This window comes from Rhincodon typus, unplaced genomic scaffold, assembly GCF_021869965.1.
Source record: "Rhincodon typus isolate 14 unplaced genomic scaffold, sRhiTyp1.1 hic_rhity00003395, whole genome shotgun sequence".
Lineage (NCBI taxonomy): Eukaryota > Metazoa > Chordata > Chondrichthyes > Orectolobiformes > Rhincodontidae > Rhincodon > Rhincodon typus.
In genome coordinates this window covers 5,654-16,246 of record NW_025969033.1, presented here as the reverse complement: position 1 = coordinate 16,246, position 10,593 = coordinate 5,654, and the positions used below count along the sequence as shown (strand labels likewise).

At 44.0% G+C, this 10,593-nt stretch overlaps 1 non-coding gene across 1 annotated transcript; it reads right to left on the bottom strand.

The window, feature by feature from the left end:
- Nucleotides 1–1,864: 1,864 nt before the first annotated feature.
- On the bottom strand, nt 1,865–1,936 carry trnae-uuc. Its single transcript has one exon. It is a non-coding gene; the product is annotated as a tRNA-Glu (tRNA).
- Nucleotides 1,937–10,593: the final 8,657 nt, after the last annotated feature.

Sequence of the window (10,593 nt, the reverse complement as noted above, 5' to 3'; positions counted from 1 at the left end):
TCACACAGCAACACTGACTGCAACAAGACAGAATGAACGATGTCAATGTGAAAATGGATGTTAGATTGTGCAGTGCCTCAGTGAAGTGGAAGGAGGGACATAAAGGAGAGTTAGTGATTGTGGGTGGGAGAGAAATCTCCAAGTTGGGGGGTTTGAATTCTGATACATCAAATGCCAATATGTGAGAGAGCGGGGTTTGAGAGATGATTGTCACCACCTCAAAGAATATTTTCACGTAAATATGTTTGATACTTGCCGCATCTCTATAGCCCGTGTCCCAAGGAATAAAAAAAATTGCAGCAAGCACTCACTGCTGTGACTCGGATTTGAGTCGAGGTTGCTGAGGCCACAACGCAAAGTACTAACCACTGTACGATCACGGCACGAGGTGAACGAGCTTGCTTGTAAAGAGCAATAACTACAGTGGCAGGGGATATGTTAGGAACAGCACCAGATCCACATTAGGAATTCTTTCCAAGCAGTGCATTGTAATGTGGGGATTCATAGAGGGCTGGAATCTGTAATTACGATGCTACCAGAGGCTGCGGAAATTCCACCATCGAGTATGTTGAAGACTGAGATTGATAGATTTCTACAAAATATCGAAGACTCGGGGGATAGTGCAGGCTCTTGTTGAAATGTATCTTTCAATAGCAATCTAGTTTAACATCGGATACTCCACTAGTTCTTTCACACAAGGAAGTAACCATTGCCGCATACGACCATACCATCCCAGTTCCCAGGCCCAGAACCACAGAAACTCAGTGGCCCAGCCGCGAAGATATAACCGGAAATGGGGATGGCAATGAGCATGCGGACATATGCCGTGATAATAGCTGACGAGATAGTCTGTGCATTATGAGCCAAGACAATGTGACAAAACCGAGATAGAGCCGCGGGGATGATGTGCAGAAGGATGAGAGAATGCAATGCTGAATCAGACTGTGACCAGGGTGATACAGATAGAAGTGACGCAATCGGTGAGCGCACGGTCCTTCTATGACGGTATAGAGGCGCGTGAAACACCGAGGCTGTGAGCTCCAACCTCACCCGGAGCAGCTTTTATTGACATGGAGGAGGGATTATTGGGGCATCAGGCTGTATGAAAAGATACTCAGCAATTTTAATCTGAGGCAAAATCGTTTTTGGCAGCGTAGTTATTTGTGGATTGAGGGAGGATCTGTCCGTGAAAATGTCACAACTATAATGAAAAATGCTGCAAATATTCAACTCGGCAAGAGAGAAATCTGTGCTGGGAGAAATGGAGCTAACTTTTCGCTGTCTTACTTTTGTCATACGGCTGACCCTGCACTGGGTTGAATTGCGGGAAGGGCTTTTTTAGCTCATTTCATATTATTCAATTTCATGCAAACATGCACAGGTCATTGAAGTAATCTAAACTTCAGAAAAATAACGGTAATATACGATGTTATGATTAGGCTCGAGTTTACCTCCCGTTATGGAGGGAAAGCAGGAAAGCGGAGATGAGATTTATCAGATCAGCAGTGATCTCACTGAATGGCTGAGCAGACTCGATAGGATGAATTGTAGCTTCCTGACGACAAATGCCGGTGAAACTCACCGCATCACAAAGGGGAGACAATTGAATTGAAGTAGCGACGGTGATTATCTTTGCTGGTTGTTTATCTTGTGAATGTTACTCTTACTGCTCATGTCCCTGCTATCAACAAAACACAAAGGTGAATAGCCTGACTGAGCAGTGACGGCGAAGGCACCTTTCCCCTCCGTAAGCGGCTGGAATATGGACTCTGATGTTCTCGGGGACATTAACTGACATTGAAAGGATTGCGGACAGACTTGCTCTGCCTTTGCTGTTGTCACCATCAGGAACAATAAAACCTGACCCCCTGACCGGGAATCGAACCCGGGCTACGGCGGTGAAAGCGCCGAATCCGAACCACTAGACCACCAGGGACGGTGGTAGTGTGACGTGCATCGTTTCTTAATGACACAACTTCTGCCTTTTTTTTCGACGACAGTTGTTTCTCCTCCAAAATGATTGCATCATCGTGTTTGTACAACATGGAAAGAGGCTCAACCTCCCAGTTTCCAGCCTTGGCCCATAGCCTCGTGTGCTACGAGGCGATGGACCGGCCGTTTGAGATGTTCACGTTACCTTTGGGAACTGCACAACATTTTCACCCTCAGAAGGTAACTCACAGACATATTTCCCAGAAGGTGACAAAGGCCTCAGCAGAGATCAACCCCCAAAAAGTAGGATTTCACCCATTTGGGTTATATTGTCCCATTTCACACATCAAAACCAGAGTCTGATTACAGCAAAGAAAAAAAAAACATTCTGCCGCTCCCCTCTCTGTATTGGTCCCCCATTGTTTCCTTGTCAACCTGCAGTTTATAATACCTCACCTCACCTAACTGCTGGCCTGTGGAGGAAATGACATTGTCATAATTTCAGACGATATTGAAAGTGCTCCTTTGGATGTTGGATGCGGCAGCTGTACAAACATTCTCATATGCTCTCGTCAGAAGTAAACTCATGACCGGTGCTTGACAAGACCATTGCTTTCAATACTGCGCTACAGAGCGAAGGCTGTGCCCTGTAAGGTAGGGTTTCATGCATTAGAAACTGCAATGTAATAGATGACTGGATAGTCTATGCATTATAAACCAATACAATGTGATAGAGCCGAGGGTTCATGTGCAGAAGGATGAGAAATGCAATGCTGAATCAGACAGTGACCAGGGTGATACAGATAGAAGTCTTCCCTCGTAGTCTACTGATTAGGATTCAATGCCTTCACTGCCATGATGTGTTCATGGTTAAAATTTACAATAATAAATATGAAATATTTACTGATCTTTAGAAGCAGAATTATGTCGTGGACCAGTCAGTATCACTTCACTCCATATTACAGTTCTACATCAGCAATGTCAGCTGCAATTGCCTGACGTGCAATTTGTTTAAGACAAGAACAGGGGAGGTCAGGAAAAGTGAAGGGCAGTGGTGGTTTGTGAGACTTGACTGTAGGCCTAATGGAGCCAGGCTCAATGTGGGCACTGAAGACTGTTTTTTCCTGTTTACCCTGGTATACAGATCCATCTGGAATAACCAACCACAATGACTGTCCCCTTGTTTGCTGCCCTTTGCACATCTCACCTCAGTTCAGTGCCGTGATGGGATCCAGACATTTTTAAGTTGGCAAATTTTACTCCGGTCAGTTATGCAGCCTTATATTAACATCATGCATTTTAGGAGTAGAAAGAGAAAACTCAGCCCATCAAGTCTGCTCCGCTATTAAATGAGCGGATCATCCTGATCTGCTAATCCTGAACTGCACTTTCCTGGATTTCTCCATAACCTTTGATACGCTTGCTGCTAAAAATCTTTCGATCTCAGCCTTAAATATATTTAATGGCTCAGGCTCGACAAGCCTCTGCTGTAAAGGAATCCACCGATTCACAACCATCTGAGAGAATAAATTTTACCTCGTTTCTGCCTTAAATGTGCGACCTCCATTCTGATATTAGACACTCCATTCCTTGACGGCCCCAGAAGGGAACTAACCTTTCTGCATCCAACCCGTTACATCACCAAAAACACCTGTATGTTTCAACACGGAGCATTTTTGTAGGACTGTTTCTGAGCAGATGAAAGCAATGGATTTCAGTGCTTCTTCCCATTTAATTCATCTCTGATGTGAAACTCTCACTGATTCTGATAGAGATGCTCTCTTTGCTGGTTTTAATGCCAGAAATTCATGTTCATGTTAAGAGTTTGTACAGGAACAATAAATCCTCACTCACTGACTGGAAATCAATCCAGGAAACAGCAGTCAGAGTGCTGAATCACAACTACTAGAGCACCAACGAAGGTGCATGCAATGCTTGCAACTTCTCTTGCTGGCAACGCTTTTGAATTTTATCATTTTCAAAATGACAGATTATTCTATGATATTATATCAATGCCAGTCATTAAACATCTCACTTGTAAATCCAGTTTCCGGCACTTGTGTGTTCTGACGTTTTAAGTGCTCATCTACATAGGTATTCAATGTCTTGAGGGTTTCAATAGAACAAAACAGCCCTTCTACCAATGACAGGAAACATTACGGTTTGCTGGAACACGAAATCTACAATTTCCTCCTTGAAGACAGTTCCGAAAACCAAACTCTTCCTCAGAGCCATTTGCCACTTTTCCTCATGATGCCAGTAGTTTGAGATTATATCCGTCTGGTTACCGCTAATAACGTTCGTTTTCAAACTCTCTGCTCACCCGAGGAGGGTTGTCCCTCAGGTTAAACCACCATCACTTCTCTCTCACTAATAATGGCCCCGAACAAGTATGGCAACATTTGCTTTTAATGCGTGGCTCAGTGTCAGATTTTGTGATATTGTAAACATGGGACTCACAGGGATATTTTCTTCTTTATTGTATGCATTATATCGGTCAGTTGTGCTTGTAAGAGATAAAAAGAAAGATTGCTTGTACACGTCGTAACTTATATAAATTAAAAATCTACAATGGCGGCAGCGTTAACCCCAGAATTCCGAGCGCTGGTTAACATCTCCGATGAACGGGTTCCTTATCGCTGCGCATGCACAGACACACTGCGGCGCAACAATGGCATAGTGCATGCGCGCTCGGAGAGATCCTGCGGAGCTGTGGTACTTTTCCTCGGCTCCAGAAAAGGTAACGATGAGGCGGAGCGGAGCAGGCGATGGGCCGACCGGTCGACGGGCAGGGTTTCCTAACCACTTTGTGGATGCGCTAGACTCCGTATAAAGATAACATTGTCCTTGTTTCATGAAACTGGACAAATCGCTTCACCCTCTTCAGGACAAGCCCAGGTTATCGTCTGCCATCTTTGTATGGGGCAAAGAGCAGCTGGGCGCACGTGTGATCACCTCGGGCCAGGGGAGAGAATGTTGTGCTTTGAGCCGGAACCCGAAACGTTAACTTTCCTGCTCCCCTGATGCTGCCTGGCCTGCTGTGTTCCTCCAGCTCCACATTGTGTTATCTCTCACTCCAGCATCGGCAGTTCTTACTATCTCTGACAGAACGTTGTGAATGTGTCTCCTGGACTAATAGGGATGGAGTTTATAAACTACTTTTACAGGGGGTGAGGAGGGGAGTATTTACACACAGCAAACTCAAAATCACAGAAATGTTTTTTTCATCTGAAATTCTGTCCCGGACTGACTGAGATGGCTTTTACAAACTTATTTTACAGCATGCTGGAAGAGGATTTGCTGACTGGGAACTCAAATCAAATGATATGCCAAGATCTAACCGTGCTACTTTATCCGTTATTGATTCAGCACTGGATATGATTGGCCTTGGATTGTAAGTAGTGAGTGAAATAAAAGTTACATAAATTTCCTTCTTTACATCTCCCAGAAACTCTTAATATCTTAAATCTGTGTCTCTAATACTATCAGCGAATGGTAACAGCTGCTCTTTATCTGCCTTATCTAAACCTGGGCACCTTTATCAAATTTCACGTCAGTCTCCTTCGCTCTATGCAGAGCAACTCCAACCTGACCTTACAACTAATATTGCTCATTCCTTGAACCATTCTGATCAACCCCAGTCCTGACAAAGAGTTTCAGCCTGAAGCGTTGACTATCCTGCTCATTGGATGCTGTCTGACTAACTATGCTTTTCCAGCTTCACATTTATTCATTCTGATCAATCTCCTTTTAAATCTCCCCAAACATGTTCACATCTTTTGTGGTGATCTCTTGTTTGCAGAGACCCAAATGCACTGTGTTCATGTGTATGATCTTATCACACAATCAATTGCTCAGTCACATCGCGGTGATTGCTGGGTGAGAGTTTCTACTGATCCCAGTCCTTCTGATTTCTTTTGAGCTGCAGACTTTGGCATTTGATTTTAAATTTGAAAACACTGACATTGTTTCAGTATTTTTAACCAGTAACCTGCATGATTCAGCTTCTGGTGCTGTTCTTAGTTATCTGTGAAAGCTTGACATGGCCCTGGGACTGGTGTGACCCCTTTACTGTGGATCTGAATCAATATCCATCCATTACTCTAGTTCATCTCTGCTCTCCCTGATCAACTCTCTGTCATTGTCTAACCTCCTCTAACTCCAATAATAGATACAACTGTCTTAGGTATTTTATTGTTACTTCCATTGACTCTCTAAACGAGTTTTTTACAGCTGAACATCCGCTGACCCTTTGCTGCTGGCAATTATCCTCCCTTAGTAGCTCCCACGATGCTGTTGGGTAAGGAGTTATTCACCAAGTGATGATGAAGGGACTGTAATATGTGTCTAAATCGATTACTGTTAATTTATATCAATATAGTGCCTTTCACATCGTGGAAACTTCCAAGCTGTTCCTCAGGGGTGGTTATAAAGCAATTTTTGATTACAATCACATAACAAGATATCAGAGTTGACAAGGAGATAGTAGGAACTGCAGATGCTGGTGAATCTGAGATAAGAAGGTGTACAGCTGGATGAACACAGCAGGCCAAGCAGCATCAGAGGAGCGGGAAGGCTGACGTTTCAGTCCTCGACCCTTCTTCAGAAATATTTCTGAAGAAGGGTCTAGGCCTGAAACGTCAGCCTTCCTGCACCTCTGCTGCTGCATGGCCTGCTGTGTTCATCCAGCTCTACACCTTGTTATCTCAGAGTTGCCAAAATGTTTTATGGTCAAATATGTAGTTTTCAAGGAGCACTTTAAAGTGGAAAAGTGAGGTTGAGGGAGTGAGTAGTGAGGAAATGTCACACTTTATGGCCTTAGCAGGTGAAGGTTGAGGGCCCCAAATGTGGAAGTTAAAATTGAGAGTGCTCAGGAGGTTGGAATTAGAGGTAGTGCAGATATCTTGGAGGGCATCTGTTAAAATTCATTCTTGGGATATGGGCTTCACTGGCTGGGTTAGCATTTATTGGCCATCTGTAATTGCCCTTGAAAGGGTTGGAGGACATTGCAGAGAAAGAGAAAAAAAGGACACTATCAAGAAATTGAATAGAAGAATGAAAAGCTTAAAGTTTAGCAGCGCAAGCACAAGGTGGTGGGTGAAGCAGACTTGGTGCAAATACTCACACAGGCAGCAGAGTTTTGGATGACCTCAGGATTACATCACTGGGTGAATAACCTGTAACTCCTTCCCTGACAGCATTGTGGGAGCTTGTGTGGGAAGATAAAGCTGCTAAGGCAGCAGCACATGCTTGGGAGAATGGACAGTGGTAAAACTTTCCTTCAGATATGGTGAATGGAAGGAAGAATAAAACACCAAATAGATCTCAAGTATATCCATTAATAGAGGCAGAGGAAGTTAGACAAGTGCAGGGAGGGGAATGTGAGAGGACGGTGGGGAATGTGATAGAATAGTTAAGTCCAGAGGGAACAAAGGAATGGATGAGACATTCAGCAGCAGATGAGCAGAGACTAAGAGGAGCCGGGTGATGTTGCTGGGGTGGAAGTAGCCAGTCTTTGTGACAGTGGGTGTATGTGGTTAAAACATCATCTTGGTGTGTGAAGTATTTCACCATGGTTGTGACGTGTTTGGTTCAGACTCAGACAGTTGCCAGGGAGAGGGATGGAGTCAGTCGTGAGGCAGTGGAGTTTGTGTTGGGGACTGAAGACAAAGACTTCAGTTTTGCCATTATTTAATTGGAGGAAATTTCTGCTCCACCAGGGCCGGATGTCAGACAAGTCAGGATGGTGCGTGAGCCGCAGGGAACTTGGAGGTGATGGTGTTCACGTTCCCTGCTACCCTGCTGCTTTTCTGTGTTAGAGGCTGAGTGTTTGGAAGATTCTGATAAAGTTATGGTCAAGTTGTATGTGTTGAAAATCCGCCTCCTTCAGTCCCTTCCTTCACATAGAAGCCAGAGTCTTGTGAGACATTCTGTCTCACTCTATTGTTGTTTGTTTAACATCAATTTCACAGGATATTAGAAGGGGAAGATTCACAAACCAACCATCACAACATGATCTGATGGAGTTTTATCACAAATGGAACGTGATCCGATTTTGAACATGGAAGGAAACAGCCCTGGATAGAAACCGTACACGTGGATTTGTGTGGACAAGGCTTCAGCCGATCATCAGGCTTCACAAACCACAAATGCAGTCACACTGGGGAGAAACTGTGAAAATGTGGCGATTGTGAGGAGGAATTCATTTCCTCACCAGAGCTGGAAACTCATTGACACAGTTACACCAGTAACAAGCCATTCACCTGCTCAGTGCGTGGGAAAGGATTCATTCAGTTATTTAACCTGCTGCAACACCAGCTCATTCACACTGAGGAGAGATCTTTTCAATGCCTGGACTGCGGAAAGTGCTGTAAAATTTCCGGGACTGCTATGCCATCAATGTGTTCATACAGCAGACAGACCTTTTAAATGCCCAGACTGTTAAAAATACTGTGAAAAAAACTCAGAGTTCACACATCTCAACAACGATTGGAGTTTGCAGTTCATCACATTCAGGACTGAAGGTAAAGTTTTAATAATTTGGATTGAACTCACATCAAACGGCTTTATGTCAAAAAAAAAGTTTGGCAGGACATTGTAAGGATGTGATCACGGAGTACTTGGTAGAGTCGGCACGGCTTTTTCAAGGGGAAGTCATACCTGACAAATCATAGAATTCTTTGAGGAGGTACTGAGCAAGTTAGGTAAAGGAGAGCGAGCGACTTCCACATGACATTTGACAAGGTGCCACATGAGAAGCTGCTAAATAAGATAAGAGCCCATGATTTCGGGACCAAGGTACTGACAAATCTTGAGGATTGAGTGACTGGCAGGGCTCTTTTTCAGATGGCAGCCAGTGACCAGTGGCAATCAGCAGGGGTCAGTGTTCGGACCACAATTATTCACATAATTCATGAACAATCTGGACAAAGGAATGGAGGGCATTGTTGCTAGGTTTGCAGAGGACACAATGATAGGTCATATTCAGGAAGCAGGATAATTGCAGAATGACTTGCACAAGCTAGGAGAGTGGACAAAGAAGTGGCAGGAGGAATACAATGAGGGAAAATGTGAGGTTATACATTTTGGTCAGAAAGCTAGAGGCATAGACTATATTCGAAATGGGGAAAGGCTTCAGAAATCTGAATCACAAAGAGACTTGAGAGTTCTAGTTCAGGGTTCTGTTTGGGTTAAAGTGCAGGTTCTGTTGGTGGTTAGGAAGGCAAATGCAATGTCGGCATTCATTTCAAGAGAGCTGGAAAACAGGAGCAGAGATGTACTGTTGAGTCTAAACAAGGCTCTGGTCATATTGCATTTGGAATTTTTGAGCCGTTTTAGGCCCAGTATCTAAGAAAAGACATGCTGGTGTTGGAGGGTGTCCAAACGTGGTCTACAAGAATAATCACATGGATGAAGGACTTGTCATAAGAGGAATGGTTGAGGACTATTTGTTCTTGATAGAGTTTAGAAGAATAGGGTGGGGGATGGGAATCTGCTTGAAACTTACAGAATACTGAGGGACATGGATCGAGCAGACATGGAGAAGATGTTGACATGAGAGGAGAGACCAGGACGTGGGGGCACCGCTTCAGAGTGAAGGAATGACACTTTAGAACTGAGAGAAGGAGGAATTTCTTCAGGCAGAGAGTGGTGAATTTGCGGAGTTAATTGACACAGAGAGCTGTGCAGGCCAAGTCATTAAGCGTATTTCAGACAGCAGTGGATGCTTTCTTGATTATTGAGGGGATGAAGGGTTATGGGGAGAAGGCAGGAGAATGGTTTTAAGTAACATATCAGCCATGATAGAATGGCAGAGCAAATTTGATGGACTGAATGGTCTAATTCTGTTCCTATATCTTATGGTCTTTTGGTCATAGTTCAAATCAAATTTGGCCCCTTTTGCAGTGCGTTGCATCTCCCCTGCGGTAGTAGTTGCCGTAGTCCCAGGGAACCATACAGCTGTGCTCACACAGGAGAAAGAGAAAGAGAGATGACTGGTGATGAGTTTAACCTGAGAGAGCTCCTGTTCATGAGACCCAACTCCTAGTCCCTCTGCCATGTTCCCACTAAACTGCTGACCATTCACCTCTCCCCGTGCGATGGATATTATTAACAATTCTCTGTCTCTCTCTTCTGGTTCTGTCCCTCTCACTGATAATTCTACCATCATCAACCTTCTTGAGAAAGGTTGACTCTTCATCCTGCCATCTTTGCAAACTCCAACCTCCCTTTCAGAGATGATTAAGAGTTGGGAACCAAGTGTAATGTGTCAAAGTTCGCAGATGACACCAAGCTGAGTGGTAGAGCAAATTGTGCAGAGGACACTGAATGTCTACAGAGCGATATACACAGGTTAAGAGAGTGGATATGGGTCTGGCAGATGGAGTACAATGTTGAGGTTATCCATTTTGGGAGGAATAACAGCAAAATGGACTATAATTTAAATTATAAAACATTGCTGCTGCGCAGAGGGACCTGGATGTCCTTATGCATGAAACAAAAAAAATTGGTTTGCAGATGCAGCAGGTAATTAAGAAGGCAAATGGAATACTGACCTTCATTGGTTAAAGAATGGAGTTTAAAAATAGGGAGGTTATGCTGCAGCTGCACACGGTACCGTTGAGGCCACACCTAGAGTACTGTGTACAGTTTTGGTTTTCT